The sequence below is a fragment of the Canis lupus genome, chromosome 32, assembly GCF_003254725.2.
Source record: "Canis lupus dingo isolate Sandy chromosome 32, ASM325472v2, whole genome shotgun sequence".
NCBI classification, from domain to species: Eukaryota; Metazoa; Chordata; class Mammalia; order Carnivora; family Canidae; genus Canis; species Canis lupus.
This window is the reverse complement of record NC_064274.1, coordinates 6,229,140-6,248,940: the sequence shown is the minus strand read 5'-3', so window position 1 is coordinate 6,248,940 and position 19,801 is coordinate 6,229,140. Positions and strand designations below refer to the sequence as shown.

Below are 19,801 nucleotides of genomic sequence, written 5' to 3'. Positions count from 1 at the left end.
TAAATAGGAGAGATCAGTTTTCATTATTCATGATTCTTTCTTTACCCCATTTTTTTTTTCTTTTTGATGCCCTTCCTAATAAATATTGCCTCTTGATGATAATTTCCAGGACCAAAATGAGAAAAACCTGGATTAGTCCCATTTTCTCCTTCAGTAAAATGGTTTGTTACTAATATTATTATTAATAAGTTAATAACATTTCTTTGTTAGTTGGAAGATACTGAAAAAAACCCAAAAAAGCCAAAAAAAAAAAAAAGAAAAAAAAAGAAAAAATCACCTTGAAGTCTAGCTATTTTTGGGAGCTGCATAAAGTAAGACATGGAAGTCATCCTGTTCTCTGCACCCCTCCCCCACAAGAAAAAGACAGTTAATAGTGTGGGTTTAAATTTTTTTTTTCAACTTTTTCCAGCCTGGTATCTCTGGATGTGTGTGTGTGTGTGTGTGTGTGCGTGTGTGTGTGCATGCTTGTGTTGTTTGTATTTGTGTGTGTTTGTATTTATGTGTGTTTGTGTATGTGTGCATGTGTGTATATGTGTGTGTTTTATGGATCATTGGGTTCAGCTGTGGTAATTCTACTGCTTTCTATCTGGGGTGCTTTTCCGTACAATTTCTTTGGCAAGGTCGGTGTTTTCAGACGTGGTCCTTGGTCCCTTCTATTCCAGTGGTCACAGAACACTGCTCTCCCCTGACACAGGGATGAAAATTGTTACCCTAGTCTGGTGAGCTATAGGGATTGATTAGTTAGGAACAGGGATTTGTAGGATATTCTTGAGGCTGGTTCACTAGACAGTCTTTCAGCATCTGCTTCCTTTGCTGTCCTTCACCATGCAGTAGGAATGCCAAGTTTTCCTGGATTACTTTGCGGTGGGCTTGGGCATGTGTCACTGTTCTGCCAGTAAGAAGTAAACAAGGCTGTTGAGAGTTTTGAGGGGAGCCTTTGCTTTGAGACAGACTGCTGCTGCTTTCTTCTCACGCTGTCCGCAGGGGTCCGTTAGCTGGAGCAGGAGATGCCGCCTTTGGACCACAAGGAAGACTGACAGAACCGACACCAGTGCCTGTGACTTGAGGCCAGCAGGCTGTCTGCTTTGAGGACTTATTGTGGTGTGGGGGAGAAACCTCAAACTCTTAGGTGTTGAAACTAATATTAGTTGGGTTCTCTGTCACTTGCCTCTAAATGCAAACCGTAATTAATTCAGCGTGTGTCTCAAGCTGGAACCATCAATTCCTTCTTAAGACTTTTTGTGGGAGCTAAAAGGGAAGGCAGCTTCTCCCCTCCAGCATTGCTCAGTTGGCAGGATGGGCGTCTGGGTGTTCAGGGGCCTCTTCAGCTACCCTGGAAAAAGGGTTTATCTGAAGAATGAAAGGAGTGACAGACACATCAGGAGAGGACAGGAGAGCCTGATGACATTCTTTGAGTTTCTAACTAAATCCAGTCATGTCTAAAGCTTGGAGTTCTGGGTGTAGAATAATGTTTCACCCTGTATGTTTCTATTCATTTTTAGTTATGTTTCTCTCACTTGTGACCAAGAATCTCCAAGGGACTCATTCTCCTACACTCCTATGTATGCCTCTATTCCACAGAGACATCCATGGTTAGTATTTTGATATAAATCCTCCAAGATACTTACCACACACACAATACTTATATACATACAGGTAGTTTTTTAAATTTTATTTTATTTTATTTTATTTTATTTTTTTAAGATTTTATTTATTTATTTATTTATTTATTTATTTATTTATTTATTCATGAAAGACTGAGAGACAGAGAGAGAGAGAGTGCCAGAGACAAAGGCAGAGGGAGAAGCAGGCTCCATGCACCGGGAGTCCGATGTGGGATTCGATCCCGGGTCTCCAGGATTGTGCCCTGGGCCAAAGGCAGGCGCTAAACCGCTGCACCACCCAGGGATCCCCAGGTAGTTTTTATTTAAACATAAATGGCATTATGTTTTATGTATTTTCATGTATGTTTTCTAAACACATTTTGGATATCTTTCCATGTTAGCATGTATAGATCTACTTCATTCTTTTTAACAGATGCATAATATTTCATGGAATGGTTTTATCAAAAAAACTTTTAATTGTATTTATCTTAATGGATATTTAGATTATTTTTATATTTCTCTGATTATAAACAGTACTGTACTAAACTTTCTTGCAAGAAATCCTTGTGTAGTCATACAAGTATTTTCTAGGATGGATTTCTTCAGTAAGTGAAATTAAGGGTGTTAAAGGATTTGTATGTTTTTAAATTTTAATAGATAGTGGTCAATTTATTTGCACAAAAATTATATTAATTTAAACTCCTTTGGGACACCTGGGTGGTTCAGTTGATTAAGCATCTGACTTGATTTCAGCTCAGGTCATGATCTCAGGATTGTGAGATCAAGCTCTGTGCTGGGCATAAAACCTGCTTAGGATTCTCTCTCCCTTTGCCAAATCAAAACCAAACTCCTACTTATCCCCAGAACAATAAATTAATTTAAAGATTTTTGTCAAGCTTGGGTTGTCTGAATGGCTCAGTTGGTTAAGTGTCCAACTCTTGGTTTTGGCTCACATCATGATCTCAGGGCTGTGAGATTGAATCCCACCTTGGCTCCATGTGGAGCAACACAGGGATTTTCTCTCCCTCTCCCAGTGTCCCTACAGTCCACCCCTCAATTCTTGTAAACTGGTAGTTAAAAAATCATCACAGTTTTAAATTAGCATTTTCCTGACTATTAAAGTTGGGCTTATTTAAAAGATTTTATTTATTCATTTTATTTGAGAGAGAGGGAAGACGGGAGAGAGAGAAGGGGGAGGGACAGAGAGAGAGGAAGGGAATCTCCAGAAGACTCCTTGCTTGGGGGTGGGGGGAAAGACCTGCCTTGGGGCTCAATCTAATGACTCTAAGATCATGACCTGAGCGAAAACCAAGACTTGGACACTTAACTGACTGAGCCACTCAGATGCCCTAAATTGAGCTTATTTTAAAATATTAGTGACCATTTACAGTTATTTTGTGAATTGCTTTTTCATATTCTTTACACTTTTTCTCTCTGAGTTTGTCTTTTTTTTTTTCATTAATTTGTATGACCTCTTGTGCATTGAGGGATATGTTAATGTTTTAATGGCTATGAGCATTGCAAATAATTTCTTCTAGGTATTTTTTTGTGGGTTATCTTTTATTTTCATTTCAGACATTGGAAAAATTAGGCTTAAAATGTGTTTTCATAGTTTGATAGTAATTTTGAGCAATTTATTAGACCACCAGTGCAGATGCTCCACTTGTGTATTTTGTATCTATAAATATTAGTTGATTATTTAGTGTGCTGAAAAGTAGTTTTTAATTGGCATTACAATTTTAAATTGTTATTTAAGGGGATCCCTGGGTGACTCAGCGGTTTGGCATCTGCCTTCCGCCTGGGGTGTGATCCTGGAGTCCCGGGATCGAGTCCCACATCAGGCTCCCTGTGTGGAGCCTACTTCTCCCTCTGCCTGTGTCTCTGCCTCTCTCTCTTTCTGTGTCTCTCATGAATAAATAAATAAAATCTTTAAAAAGTTATTTAAATAATATACATAAACATAAAATTTACCATTTTAACAATTTTTAGGTATACAATTCAGTGGCATTAAAGTACATTAAAGTACATTTACTGTTGTGCAAATATCACCACCATCCATCTCTAGAGCTCTTCTTTCATTATCCCAAAGTAAAACTCTCTGCCCAAACAATAGCTCCCCATGTCCCTCTCCAACCCCATTTTACTTTCTGTCTCTATGATTTTGACTACGTTAGATACCCTATATACGTGGACTCATGCGATATTTGTCCTTCTGTGGCTGGCTTATTTCATTTAGCTTAGTGTCTTTAAATTTCATTTGTGTTTTTGCATATATCATGATTTCCTTCCTTTTCAATGCTGAATAACATTTCATTTTCTCACCACAAAAAGAAAAAGGTAACCATGTGAGGTCAGGTATGTGCTAATTGAGTGCATTAAATCACTTCACAATGTATGTGTATATTAAGTCACATGTTGTATACTTTAAATATATGCAATTTTGCTTGTCAATTATGTGTCAATAAATCCAGAAAAAAGAAAGCACTGTTTAAAGATACGTGCATAAAAATATTTCATTGTATGGAAGTCCTGTATTTTGTTTATCCCTCATCTATTGACGGACACTTGAATTGCTTCCAACTTTTGGACTCTGTAAATAATGCTGGTATGGACATTGGTACACACATATCTGTTTGAGTCTCTACCTTCACTTTTTGGGTTTATACTTAGAAGTGGCATTTCTGGATCATATGGTAATTCTATGTCTAATTTTTTGAGGAATTGCCATACTATCATCATCATCATCATCTTCTTCTTCTTCTTCTTCTTCTTCTTCTTCTTCTTCTTCCTTCTTCCTTCCTTCTTCCTTCTTCTTCCTTCTTCTTTCTTTCTTTCTTTTTTTTTTTACCATACTATCTTCTACAGTGGCTGCACCTTTTTCCATTCTCACCAGTAATGCACAAGAGTCCCAATTTCCCCATATCTTTACCAACATTTGCTGTTTTCTGGTTGTTTTTTTAAAAAAAATTTTATAATAGTCATCCTCATGGGTGTGAAGTGATATCTCATAGTGCTTTTAAATCAATATTTCCACATATAATGTAGGGTGATCATTTGTGACATAAATTATAAGTGATTTTTTTTAAATTCAAAACTGATGTTCATGAATGATTTTCTTTAAAAAAACTAGAGTAGGTTTTTTTTAAATATCCTTTTTTAAAAATTTTTATTTATTTATGATAGTCACACACAGAGAGAGAGGCAGAGACACAGGCAGAGGGAGAAGCAGGCTCCATGCACCGGGAGCCTGACATGGGATTTGATCCCGGGTCTCCAGGATTGCGCCCTGGGCCAAAGGCAGGCGCCAAACCGCTGTGCCACCCAGGGATCCCTAGAGTAGGTTTTTTAAAAAAGGATTTTATTTATTTATTTATTTATTTATTTATTTATTTATTTATTTATTTATGAGAGAGCAAGCAAGAGAGCAGGAGCAGGGAGGAAGGACTGAGGGAGTGGGAGAAGCAGACTCCTTGCTGAGCAGGGAGCCCAATGCAGGGCTTTATCCTAGGACCCTGGGATCATGATCTGAGCCAAAGGCAGACGCTTAACCGACTGAGTCACCCAGGTGCCCCAAAACTAGAGTGAATTTAACATAATTTCTTTAATAACATCTGGTTCATTTATTTGCATTCTAGTATGCTTCCCTGAGTGGGAGAATAAAGGCTAGAAGTATGTTTTGTGCATCAAGAATTAAGTATAACCTGCACAATGAGTAATCTGAGCATGTCCATCTCAGATGTATGAGACTATGCCAGATGTTAGTGAAGTAAATGAATAAAACAAGATCTCTCATAGTCTATTATAGGTTTACAGATGGGAAAATTATTTTGTTATTAATTATATTAATGGAATTTGATGCAATAAAATGGCCAACTATTTCCAAGATATAGCAAGACTTTTATATTGGACATAAGTCTTTATACTTCTCTCATAGTCCTTGAATCACCTCTTTCTCCTGGAGGAGCCACCTTTCTCCTGACACTGCCACCTTTGCTGGTTCCTTGGCATCCTGGAGTCTGAGGTTAGGCCTTGGATCTCTACACATCCCAAATGCTGAGCCCCACCTGCATGAAATTAGCCTTCTTCCTCTGTGCTTGGATACTCAAAACATTGGATTTGGCCTCCTGAGTGGGTTCTGGGGGGCTGGATGGAGGGCCCGGAGGGAACTTGATCGAAAGGGCACTGGAGATTGTGGGGACCTGGGCAAATAACACCTTCTCCTTTCTTTCTTCCTTGGACTGTTCCGGGGTCACTACTGCTTGCAGTCAATTCCAGAGAAGCCACGTGTGCCAAGTGAACAGTCTGGCTGCCTGACCCGTGGTCTCTGAGATTGATGTAAGGCCGTCAGTGGTCAGGAGGTGGCACTGTGTCGCATTGCTTTGCTGCTTTCCTCATCTCTCCCCTTTCCTCTTACCTAAACTGTCTTGGACTTGAACTTCCAAATCGAGTATTAGCACTTTAATTCCCACCATAAGTTCTGCTTCCTGGAGGAATTGGGCCGAGGCATCACTCAATGGATATTTTGTGCTGAACTTTCCTGAACTCACAGACCTTATAATCCTGGATGGTTCTAAAACTCAGCGAATTCTGATATTTTCAAAAATGCTTTCTCTCAAAGCAGTTCAAACTACGGTTCTATTTCTCCTTGGCTTTAAGCCATGGATATTGAAGTTTAGGGAAAAATTATTATTAGAAATATAAGAGAAGTTCCATTACCATATATGATTATCTTCTACTGATCATACATATAATACATGTTCATTGCAGATATATCAGAAGATAAAGGGAAAAGATAGTAATCGTAACACAGAGGCTATAGTTGGTTGATATCTTCCCTGCCTGTTTTCTACATATACATACGTATATGTATGTGTGTATGCATCTATATGCATATATATATATACACATATATAACTTTTTGCAGAAACGAGACAGTTTGAACAGTCCATTCCATTTTTTTAAAGATTTTATTCATTTATTCACGAGAGACGGGGAGAGACAGAGAGAGAGAGGCAGAGACACAGGCAGAGGGAGAAGCAGGCTCCCGCAAAGGAGCCCGACATGGGACTCGATCCCGGGTCTCCAGGATCAGGCCCTGGGCTGAAGGCAGTGCTAAACCGCTGAGCCACCTGGGCTGCCGAGTCCATTCTATTTTGTAACCAGCATTTTGTACTCAATCTGTTATGAACATGTTTCTGTGCTATTAGTTCTACAACATTGTTCTTTTTTGCCTGGCTGCATGACAGTCCATTAGTGCTATAGTATGCTTTAATATTAAGTAGATTCTTGTGAGAATCACATATAAAAGAATCTTTTAAAAAGTTTTTAGTGAACTCTAAACCACAATACTGATGTAAATTGTAATAATTATTATTTGCTGAACTAGAAAGTGGAAGAACTTCCTTGTTTGTGGTTATGTTTCTCTGACTAGTCTCTCACTTTAGCTTTTGTCTTTTCTGAGCCGTCTGTTCTGGAGATGTTAAAATAATAGTAACTGAAGTCAGTGAGACTTTCTGTGCTTCAGGGCAAGGGATTTGAATTCTTTTGCCCTGAAGAAAACTCATGAAAGATATTCTGTGAGTTTTTAAGACATTCTTTCTCTTTGGAGGGCTGGTGAAGCAGATTAAACAATGAGCTTACTTTGTATGACTTCTTTATGCATGCTCAACTTTTTACATTCCTAATAAGAAATGCATGACCACTACATACTATTAATGGGCAGATGTGCAGTGTAATCTCAGCCATGTCAACCCTTTTTTGACACCGCCTAATGACTTCTACTGTGTAAAGAATAATGGCACCTGGAGGGGTTGTAATAATGAGCAATTTCTTTATCAATAATACATAGAACTAGTCAGTGCCAAGGTCCAAATTGTTAGGTAAATTGGGCACAAGTCTCTGGTGGTCACTGGTGTTTCTCCATGATTATCAGAGAGTAGTTTCACTGACTAGATGAATGGAAAGCTGTATGGGTAATTTATGAGTGTCTCCTAAGGGATATCCTCTGCTTGGAGTGGATGTCATCCTTTGCCTGATAGTGGTGTCTGGGTTTGGATTGGAATTGGTAGTTGTTGGGCCTTGCATGTTGAAATAATCTGTAGTTAAGAAGTTGTTGAACATTTACATCTTTACATTACTCAGAGAGAAGCTAAGGCACATACACAGGCCAAATAATACAAGGCACTTCCCTTTGGCAGCTGAAGACAAGGTTCATTTTATTCAAATCTTTGGCTGTGGTGTTTGTGATATTCAGGGCATTTTCTAACCTTGAAGATCCTTTGGGGTTTTTATCTGAGTCAGAAAAATTTCAGTAAAAGGAAAAAAAGCATTTTCTTCAAGTGTAAAAACTTCTGAATTGGGCCCAGAAAAATGTGGTTTGGTCTCTAGCAGGGTATTCTTTTTTCCAGGCAGGTTTAATTAATATTTTATTTATAATGTTTGCCAGAGAAATAAATCCAAGGCTGTTGCTTCAGAAATCTGTCTAAGGAATCAAAGAGAGGGGATCCTTCCTGCTTTTGGGAAAGGCACTATTCATTGCTTTGGCTGAGGAGACTTAGGAACACCTTTGGGGTGCTTTGGGCCTACTTTACTTTCTAGGCTGCTCACGAAATGGTCTCATCCCTGCTCATCTTTATTTCCCTCCTCACTTTAATTAGATTGGAGAAATATATGTTTAACTGCAATTAAATGTCTAGAAGTTTACTGTATGAAAAAACATTTATAATAGTCCTCTAAGCGGGCACCTGGGTAGCTTAGTGGTTGAGCATCTGTCTTTGGCCCAGGGCATGATCCCAGAGTCCTGGTATCGAGTCCCAATGTCTGGCTTCCTGCATGGAGCCTGCTTCTCCTTCTGCCTATGTCTCTGCTTCTGTGTGTGTGTGTGTTTCTCATCAATCAATAAGTAAAATCTTAAAAAATATAGTCCTCTAAGCAACTTATAATGTGGTGGTAAAGCATGGGAATTGTGAAACTGACACAAATTAAGTATTTTTAATATTACTGTTTAGAGTTTTGGATTCTTATTGTTTGTCAAAATACAAATCCACCTCCTGTGGTGCTTATCATAATGTTTGTTTTTCTGATTTAACAATTAAACACTTTTGCATTTGCCTTATTGGAAGTTTTTTTTTTTTTTTTGAAGAAATGTAGAAGTTCTTTATTGTTGGTTAAGATGTTGAACTCGACTCTAGATCTACTTCCCAGAAAATAGATTCTACCTGTGATTTGTATTTATTCTTTTGTGACATTTGACATAGTTCTCATTAGCAAAGCTGACCTTTGTTTGATTCCAGTGGCTCTAAATGATTTCTTTATACTCCTTTTTTTTTTTTTTTAAAGATTTTATTTATTTATTCAGGACAGACACAGAGAGAGAGAGGCAGAGACACAGGCAGAGGGAGAAGCAGGCTCCACACCGGGAGCCCGATGTGGGACTCGATCCCAGGTCTCCAGGATCACACCCTGGGCCAAAGGCAGGCAGTAAACCACCGAGCCACCCAGGGATCCCCTTTTTTGGGTTTTGATGAATGTCATGTCCTTGCTGTGTGATGTCACTCAGCCATTAGCATGTGACACGGGGAAGACATTCCTAGGAGGGAATTTATTTTTATTTTTTAAAATTTATTTTATTTTTTATTTAAATTCAATTTGCCAACATATAGTATAATATCCAGTGCTCATCCCATCAAGTTCTAGGAGGGGATTTAAAGGGAAGAAGGTCCATACAGACACAGTATCAACTCTGCCGTCATTGCCCCTCCTCTTTCATCCAACAAACCTCTCCTATTATTTCCAGAGACCTCACTATCCTTCTGTCACCGCCTTGGCTTTCACATATTTGTTTCCTGATTACCCTTTTGTGCTCTGATGATGGACAGGTAAGTAACCCCATTAAGAATCTAGTGTTTGTAGGAGACCAAAGGAAAGGCATTATTTCTTTCTCGCTCTTCAGCAGTGTGAATATTCTGCCCCTATTTTGTTATTGATTAAGGAGATGTGATGGCCCAGGATGTCCTGTTCTTCAGAGCTGCACTCTTCAGTGACCTAACTGTGTTCAATTGTGGTTATTACCATACCAGGCACATAGTTGCTCAAAAAGATTTCTTAAATTGTTAAAAATGACATTCAGTGTTTGTGGAGTCCTTACTTTAAGGTGGGCACTATTTTGAGTGCTTTCTATGAATTAATGCATATTTAACAAATATGAAATATGATGACATGAAAGAACATTCTTTTATTTGTTATCTTTAGAACATTCTAATAGAAGAAAATGCTTTTGAACTTGATAGACATTAATCTGGTCATGTTTTTTGTCTTTGAACTCCTTAAGGTTTATTTGAAATGTATTTAGGGGACACCTGGGTGGCTCAGCAGTTGAGCATCTGCCTTCAGCTCAGGGCTCGATCCTGGAGTCCTGGGATCCAGTCCCACATCGGGCTCCCTATGGGGAGCCTGTTCTCCCTCTGCCTGTGTCTCTGCCTCTCTCTCTGTCTCTCATGAATAAGTAAAATCTTTAAAAAAAAAAAAAAGAAATGGTATTTAGAAAATTACCTGTGATAGTTATTAAAAAAATTTAATACTACATTTATTTAACCAAATATCTCTGAAATACTATTATTTTAACATTTAATCAACATAAGGTTATTAATGATATGTTTCACATTTTTATGTGAAATTTTTTAATCTGGTAGATATTTAATTGAAATTTCTGGACATGTTCAAATTCACTTTGGAGGTTACTAAGAAATATTTATTGAAGGCAGCTACTCAGTTCTGTAAACTTTTCACTCTTTATTTCTTTGCTTTTGAAGTAGGTGTTTAAATAATCTCAGGGATCTGAGGAAACAGTAAAGAAATTTCTATCTCTCTTTTCTCATATTTGTTTGTTTGTTTTTAGGGAGGGGAGGAGCAGAGGGAGAGGCAGAGAGAGAATCTTAAGTTCTGGGTGCAGAGCCCGAAGTGGGGCTTGATGTCATGACCTTGAGATCATGCATGACCTGAGCCGAAATCAAGAGTCACACCCTTAACTGACTGAGCCACCCAGGCACCCCTCTCTTTTCTTTTCTTTTTTTTTTTTTTTACCCCTCTCTTTCTCATATTTAATAGAGTGGTTGGATATTTGGAAGTTTGGAAGTCATTATTGTAAACCAAAATTATTAAATCTTAATAGTATTTTCTTATATGTATTTGAAAAATGGATATTATAGTTTCATGCCACAGAAACTTGTGTACTAATAAACTCTTAATGGATTGTTTTGTGATGCATTATGCTCTTTTCCCTGAGAACTCTTTTGCAGGGAGAAAATGTCTATCCTGAATGTTATAAAAATAAGTCAGGTGTATTAATAAACAGCATGGCAGTGCCATTTATATCTTTGTCATAGTATAAGACCTTTAACTTAGGATCTCAATAAGTGTTTGTTGAATAAAGATAATTTGGAAAACAGGCAAAAAATCATCCCGTATTCTCATCAGTGGGTAAACATATCCACTATTAGCATTTATGGGTATTTCATTCCAGAGTTTTCCCCCCTCAAGGATAATGAGCATGCCCATGTTGTTACTATGATCTTTGTAACCATCAGTTTAAGTATGTTTTTTCAAAATGGAAATATCTTTATATCCTTTTTCTCATTATGATATGAAAGAAATAACAAATTCAAACCTTAAGAAATGCATTAAGTGCAAAATAAAAATTCTTTATAGTTTTACTTCCCATAGATAACATGTTTAATAGTTTTTTTTTTTTTAAATTTTTTATTTATTTATGATAGGCACACAGTGAGAGAGAGAGAGGCAGAGACACAGGCAGAGGGAGAAGCAGGCTCCATGCACCAGGAGTCTGACGTGGGATTCGATCCCGGATCTCCAGGATCGCGCCCTGGGCCAAAGGCAGGTGCTAAACCGCTGCTCCACCCAGGGATCCCGTTTAATAGTTTTTTTATTTGTCACTTGAAGCACCTACTCATTATTCCATTTAGTAGGTATAAATTACTTAAGTTTTTAGTTTTCTTAGGTTTTTCATTATTATTAGATATTTAAGGTTTTTCTTCCAATTTTAGCTATTATAAGTAATACTCCAGTGAATATCTTCACACACAAGCTTTTCCCATATTTATTTCTTTGAGATAAATTTTTCAAAATGGAATTATTGTGAATGAAGTTAAGGCCTATAAAAAATATTTTCAAATTGCTTTCAAAATGGTTGTGCCAATTTACATTTTCAACAAGGTTGAAATCTGGTATATAAAATATAAAAATACTAGGTTCACAACACTAGCGCAAGAGTAGAATGTTATTATTTGACAAAGTACTTGCTAATATCATGAAAAAAATAGCACTTCCCTGTGGTTTTATTTTGCATTTCTTAAATTTCTATTGGGATGTTTCCCCATGTGTGTTTACTAGTTGTATTTTCTTTTGTGGTTTATCTATTTATATTATTAGGTATCAGAATTGTGAGTTTCTCCTTATTGTATATATAAACCATATAAATTTTAATGGGAAGGATCATTTATGTACTATATAACCTAATTTTTTCTCAGTGTATGCCTTTTAATTTTTTTATTATTTTTTATTTTTTATTTTTTTAAAATATTTTATTTATTTATGACAGATACAGAGAGAGAGAGAGGCAGAGACACAGGCAGAGGGAAAAGCAGGCTCCATGCACCGGGAGCCCGATGTGGGATTCGATCCCGGGTCTCCAGGATCATGCCCTGGGGCAAAGGCAGGCGCCAAACCGCTGCGCCACCCAGGGATCCCTATGCCTTTTAATTTTGATTTTTTTTTATTAACTTGGAGAAATTTCCCAAATTTTGAATAATAAAGGTATCAATCTTTTTTTCTTCTATTGCTTTTGAGCTTAGGAATTCTTTCTCCCTCCAGATGTTTTATAGTGTTTCTCCACTATAAGTTTTAACTACTTAACTTTTTAAAAAAAAATTTATTTATTCATGAGAGACACACACACACAGAGCGAGAGAGAGAGAGAGAGAGAGAGAGAGAGGTAGAGACACAGGCAGAGGGAGAAGCAGGCTCCATGCAGGGAGCCTAATGTGGGACTCAATCCCGGGACTCCAGGATCACATGGTGAGCCAAAGGCAGATGCTTAACTGCTGAGCCACCCAGGTGTCCCTTAACTACTTAACTTTATGACCCACCTGGATGTTATTTAGTTATGACAAGAAAGGAGTTCTCTACTTGTTTTTTAAAATTTTTTATTAAAAATTTTTTTTGAAAAATTTATTTATTCATTTTATTTGAGAGAAGAGCATGAGCGAGCTGGGAATGTATGTGTGTGTGTAGAGGGGCAGATGGTGGAGCCCAACATGGGGCTCATTCCCACAACCCTAAGATCATGACCTGAGTTGAAACCAAGAGTTGGACACTCATCTAGCAAAGCCACCCAGCAGCCTCTGTGCTTAATTTTAATATTGTGCCTGAAGAATTTCTTTGTTAATCATGAAGCTGGTTGTTGGTTTGATATAAAAAATAGCTTCTATTTACTTGGTGCTTATCATGTACCAGGTGCTGTGCTATGTATACATGAGGTCAATAGTGGTGTTAGTTGACCCTGAGTCTGTTAAAGTTTCCCCTCTTTTCTGCCTTATTTTTAGGCTATTAACAAAATCAGGAATGGAAGTTAATTTCATCAAATGCCTTTTTGCCATCTGGTGGTTTTTATTTGTTGATGTAATAATGTCATAAATCTATGTTTGAACCTTTGTATAAATTGGTATTCTTTCTTATTCAAAGAAAGAATTTGGATAACTTCTAATTATTCATATATCAGGGTAAAAAATTGATGACAATTTGGGGCAGATGATTAAATGGAGCATTATCTTATGGATTTTTTGTTGAGCTTTTTGTTATAGTATATTCTATTAATAAATTTCTCATGATTGAGGCATTCTTACTTTCCCTGTTTAATTCTTTTTGGTTGCCTTAGAAGATATTTTGTTGAATTCTAGTCTCCTACTCCTATTTGAAAAATTTCGAAAGTCTCCTTTCTTTCCCCCTCCCTTCTTTTCCTCTTTTCCTTTAAAAAATGTTGTGCTATTTCTGTAAGGCTTTGGCGTTATAGCTATATTTGCTTTTCTAGAGTTAATTAGGTTGTCTTCTATTTCTTTATGTTTTGGAACTGGATCTATTTATTTAATATGACAGTCTAAAAATTTGAAAGACTTCACTTATAAAACAGCATAAGCTAGGAACATAAGCATTCTGGTAAATAAGACAAGAAAAAGTGTGAGAAGATAGTATACATAGTTTTTATTCATTGAAAATGTCTGCCTTTCTTTATAAGTTAATTTTCCTTCTTAAATAAGAATAATAACAAGGACCTTTGTATATTTGAGATTAATGTAATATTTTAAACTGGAATTTCCCTGCTGCCATAATTACATTTGCTGCTCCATCGGTTCAGATCTGATAGTCTGTTGACATTAGTGGTTCCTGAAAAGCTTCTTGATGGTTTATTATTTATTCTTGTTCTGCACAGGCAACAGATCCACTAATTTTCTTCTTTGTTGGCATCTTGTTTAGAGCATTTTATTGGAATGACTCTTGGGGCTCCCCAGAAGGTGGAATGTCCTTTTCTTTTGGGAGAAAGCATGGTGCAAATTCTGAGAGTAAAGGCTACTTTGGAGATAGATGGATTTGGCTTTCCCAGCCCAGCACACCATTTAGTAACTGTTGACTTTCCTAAGTCTCATTTTCTTCATCTGTAAAGTGGGAACAGAAATAAGCCTTAAGACATTGGTTTTACTAGAAAATACTTTTTAAATGCTGAGCATATATTCTGACACAGTAAATAGTCAATGGTAGCTCTTCTTATTTGATGCTTTATGTTCATTGCCTCTTTACACGGACAGTGTCAAATGTGTTCAGAGATGTAAAAAATGCTAGCTTTTTAACTTAAAAATTAACTTAAAAATAAAAATTAATTTTATTGAAGTATAATTTACATAAGGTATAATGCTTCCATGAGTTTTGACAAGTATATACACAATCAAAATATAGAACATTTCCATCTGTCTGAATGGTCCCCATGAGCTCCTTCCAAATCAGTCCCATCTGCCCACTTTGGTTCTAGGCAACTACTGATCTGCTTTTTTTAAAAAAAGATTTTATTTATTTATTCACGAGAGACACAGGGAGAGACAGAGACATAGGTAGAGGGAGAAGCAGGCTCCACACAGGAAGCCCGATGTGGGACTCGATCCTGGGACCCCAGGATCACACCCTGGGCCAAAGGCAGACACTCAACCACTTAAGCCACTCAAGTGTCCCAAGTTCAGCTTTTTATCATAGATTAAATTTGTCTTCAATAGAGTTTCATGAGAATGACTTACACAGTAAGCACTCTTTTACATTAGTTTTGTTTTTCCACCATAGTGTTTTAGAGATTCACCTATGTTTTGCATGGAACAGTTTTTGTTTTTTTTAAGTTGCATTTGGGTTGTTTTTGGCTATTATGGGTAAAGCTGCTCTAAACATCCATCTAACAATTTTAAAAAATGATTGTGTACACATGTTTCCTTTTGAAGAGATATTTGGGAGGGGAATTCCAGAGTTACATGGTCAGTGTATGTTAAACTTTCTAAGAAATTATCAGTTTATCAAAGTGGCTATACATTGTTTTACATTTCCACCAGCAATGTCTGAGATTTCCAGTTGTTCCACATCCTCACTTACAGGTAATATCATCAGTTTTTAAAATTTTAGCCATTTGAGTAAGGAAGTAGTGGTATCTTATTGTGTTAATTTGCATTTCCTTTGTGACTAAAGATGTGGAGCATCTTTACATATGGTTTTTGCATTCCATGCATCTCCTTTTATGAAATTTCTGTTAAAATATTCTGCCTGGGGGATCCCTGGATGGCTCAGTGGTTAAGCGCCTGCCTTTGGCCCAGGGCGTGATCCTGAAATCGCAGGATCGAGTCCCACATTAGGCTCCCTGCATGGAGCCTGCTTTTCCCTCTGCCTGTGTCTCTGCCTTTCTCTCTCTGTGTCTCTGATGAATAAATGAATTTAAAAACGTTAAAAAAATATTCTGCCCATTTTAGCTGGCTTATTTATCTTCTTTTTATTGAGTTATAAGAGTTCTTACATATTCTGGAGATAAGTCCTTTATGTCAGATACATGCATTTTGAATATTTTCTTCTAGAATTTTTATAGTTTTTCTTTGTGTGTGTTTAGGTTTATGATCCATTTCAAATTAAGATCAAGGTTCACTTTTTCCTATGTGGATATTCAAGCACCATTTGTTATTATTGAACATAGGTTGACTGTATGGATGGGTTTTTTTTTTTTTTTTTTTTTTTAGAAATGGATCAGTTGTTTAATTAGGTTCTTTGTAAGAAATTTAGAACATCAGTTTGTGAGGGAAAACTCCATTTGTGGGAGAAAACACAGCGGAGGTAACCCTGAAGCTGAGGAACAACTTTGATTTTTGGCAGAATTTTCGAATCCACAGCTTTCTGATCAACCTTGTGCTGCTCTGTAATCTTGTATTTCTCCTTTTTTTGTGTCAAAGATCTCCCCTTCCTGGTGTCTGGGTTTAAGCAGCTGCTTCTTCTTGAAATAAGCGTCAGTGAGATGTTTGGGGATTTTCACACTGCTGATATTCAATTTTGGTGGAAGTGGCAATGACAAATTTCTGGTGTGTTCTACGCAAAGGAACTCGGTTGAGGGCCAGAGGTCCAGTCACAAGTAGCAAGCTGCTGTTCCGTTGCTTCAGGAAAACTTCCCTCTTGCCTCTGTGGTGCCCAGTGAGGATGATCAAAATGGTCCCAGGAGTGATACTGATGCTAGCTTGCAGCTTTCTCACATGCTGACTGAAAGGATTTTTGCCATGGCTCAACAGCTTTCGAGTCACAGCTTTCGAGGGTAATACCTAGGCATTTTGCGAAGTTTAACCACTCAGGTACCACCATTCTTGTCACCACCAACTTTTTTTTTTTTTTTTTTTTAAACCAACTGGTTTTGTAACAGTAGCAAGAACCTTCTCTTTCTTTTCCTTTTCAACCCTGGATTTAGCTGCCAAATACTTACTTCCCCTTGTACATGGCCTTTCCGGAACACATAGCTGATCAGGAATATCTGCCAATTCCTCTGACTAGGACGGGGTTTTGGCTGCAGTGGGTCTTCCCCTTCTTTGGTGTTTTAGCCTTGGGGCTGCCCTTCTTTGCCTTGCCACCAGCATTAGTCTCCTTGGCTTCTTCAGGTTTCTTCTCCTTAGTATCTGGCTTCTTGGCTTTTTTGCCCGCCATCTTGCAAGATGGAAAAGAAGGGATGGCTATTTTTTAATACTCTATTCTGTTCCACTGATCTGTATGTCTATTTTTGTGCCAGTACCACTCTGTTTTGATGCTATAACATTATATTAAGTCTATTTTTAAAAATTTTTTAAATATTAAGTCTATTTTTAAAGATTTATATATTTATTCATGAGAGAGAGAGAGAGAGATAGAGAGAGGCAGAGACATAGGCAGAGGGAGAAGCAGGCTCCATGCAGGGAGCCCGATGTGGGACTTGATCCTGGATCCTGGATCCTGGATCCTGGGATCACGCCCTGAGCCAAAGGCAGACGCTCAACTGCTAGTAAGTCTTTAAATCAGGTAAGTGTGGACGCTTTATTCTTCTTTTTCAAAAATTTTTTGGCTATTCTGAATTCTTTACATTTCTATATACATTTTAGACCCAGCCTGTCAGTTTATATGGTGAAGTCTGCTGAGATTTTCAGTGACATTATGAAGAACCTACAGACCAATTTAGTGAGAATTGACATCTTATCAATATTGAGTCTTCTGACCATGAATGGAGATGATATGTTTCCATTTATTTAGGTATTTATTTCGTCTCAGCAATGTTTTATTTTCAACGTAAGGCCTTGCAAACATTTTAAAATAATTGTCCATCAGTATTTAATATTTTGATTCTGTTATTAATGATATTGCTTTTTTTTTTAAGATTTTATTTATTCATTCATTCATGAAAGACACAGAGAGAGAGGCAGAGACACAGGCAGAGGGAGAAGCAGGCTCCATGAAGGGAGCCCGATATGGGACCTGATCCCGGGTCTCCAGGATCACGCCCTGGGCAGAAGGTGGCGCTAAACCGCTGAGCCACCCGGGATCCCCAGTGATATTGCTTTTTAACTCTAATTTCTAATTGCCTATTTCTAGAATATAAAAATAGAATTGATTTTTCAGTATTGCCATTGTATCTTGCTACCTACCTAAATTCACTTATTATTTCTAATAGCTTTTACCTAAATTCCTCAGGTTTTTCTAGGCATATGAGCATATTATGTCTACTAATAGTAGCAGTTTTATTTCATTTTTTTCCAATCTGCATGCTTTTTTTTTTTTTTTTAACTTATTGCTTTGGCTAGAACTTTTAGCAAAATGTTTAATAAGTGGTGAGAAAAGGAATGTTTGTTTCTTTTTTTTTCTTTTTAAATATTTTACTTATTTATTTGTTTGAGAGAGAGAGAGAGAGTGAGTGGGAGGGAGAGGGAGAGAGAGCCTGAAGCAGACTCTGTGTTCAATGCAGAGTCTGATATAGGGCTCAATGCCATGACCCTGAGATCATGACCTGAGCTGAAACCAGGAGTTGAATGCTTAACTGACTGAGCCACCCAGGTACCCCAGGAACTCTTGCTTCTGATTTTAGAGGGAGAGTATTCAGTCTTTAACAAGTAAGTGTGTTAACTGTAGGTTTTCTTGTATCAGCTGAAGAAGTTCCATTCTATTCCTAGCTTGCTGAGTGTTTGACATAAATGGATTTTGACTTTTGTTGAAAAATGAGATGGTCATATTGTATTCACTTATTTTTTTTGCTAATATAGTGAATTACATTGATTGGTTTTCTTTTTTTTTTCAATTTTTATTTATTTATGATAGTCACAGAGAGAGAGAGAGAGAGAGAGGCAGAGACATAGGCCGAGGGAGAAGCAAGCTCCATGCACCGGGAGCCCGATGTGGGATTCGATCCCGGGTCTCCAGGATCGCGCCCTGGGCCAAAGGCAGGCGCCAAACCGCTGCGCCACCCAGGGATCCCACATTGATTGGTTTTCTTTTCTTTTCTTTTCTTTTTTTTTTTTTTCATTGATCGGTTTTCTAATGTTGAACCTTTCATTTCTGAGACAAGCAAAAAAAAATTTCTTGGATGTTATTTGATCATGGTGTTTTACTCTTTTTACCTGTTGTTGGATTTAATTCTGCTGAAATACCAATTATTTCATAAAGGTGGTTGCAGATCACATAGGATTTCATGTAGCATTAGTTATGTTAAAAGAGGTAGTGAGATGCTAGGTTGTAGAGCAAATGTTTCTCTAAAATAAGACTGTAGCCACTAGATATAGTAGATGATGTGTTTTATTGCCATAGTGTTAATTGGCACTAAACCAAACTTTTCTGTAAAACAGAGAAGTCTTAGAAATATAGAAAAATTCATGTTGAATAAAGTTTTATAAGAATTTTTCTTCCTTATATTTTTGTTGAAGTTATCAGTTTATGCTCCTGCTAGTGAGCTATAGAAAGCTTTTTAAATTGACTTCTATTATCCTATGTGCTTTGAGAGCTGACATATATAATAGCATAGACATTTTACATGGGCTCTGCAGTCCAATATCAAGCCCTTTGTTCCCAATAGAATTTAAGTAACATAAACAAACAAAGGGCATGAGGGAATGAAGATATGCAGAGCAAAGTCCTTAGGAGTAAATCAGTTTTGAGTGATGGTCCAAGGGTTATGCTTGTGATGCTATTGAGGATAATTCTTCATTGTATTATCTGAGGCTCTAACTGCAAAGTGATCTTTAAGATTGTCATCAGATTTGTCACAAAGGAATCTCTTTCTCTGGTAAAAGATAAAGTTCTTACCAGAGCATCCAGGGCCAATATATTGGGAGTACTTACAAATATATAAGAAAACAACCCTTAGATTCACTCTGAGGTGTGCACACCCTTCTTTTGAGAGGACTAGAGTCCTTTCCCAAGGACCTCCATATTCTTCTGTGCCCACTTACAGAAAGAGAGAACCATTTCCAGTATTAATCCAGAAGGCAATCTTGCAGTAAAAAATCAGCATGAGGGACACCTGGGTGGTTCAGTGGTTGAGCATCTGCCTTTGACTCAGGGCAAGATCACTTGGTCCTGGGATTGAGTCCCGCATCGGGCTTCCGCAA

General features: G+C 37.4%; 1 pseudogene; it reads right to left on the bottom strand.

The window, feature by feature from the left end:
• Positions 1-15,973: 15,973 nt before the first annotated feature.
• On the bottom strand, positions 15,974-16,880 carry LOC112646484 (60S ribosomal protein L6-like; annotated as a pseudogene).
• Between the last annotated feature and the right edge of the window lie 2,921 nt (positions 16,881-19,801).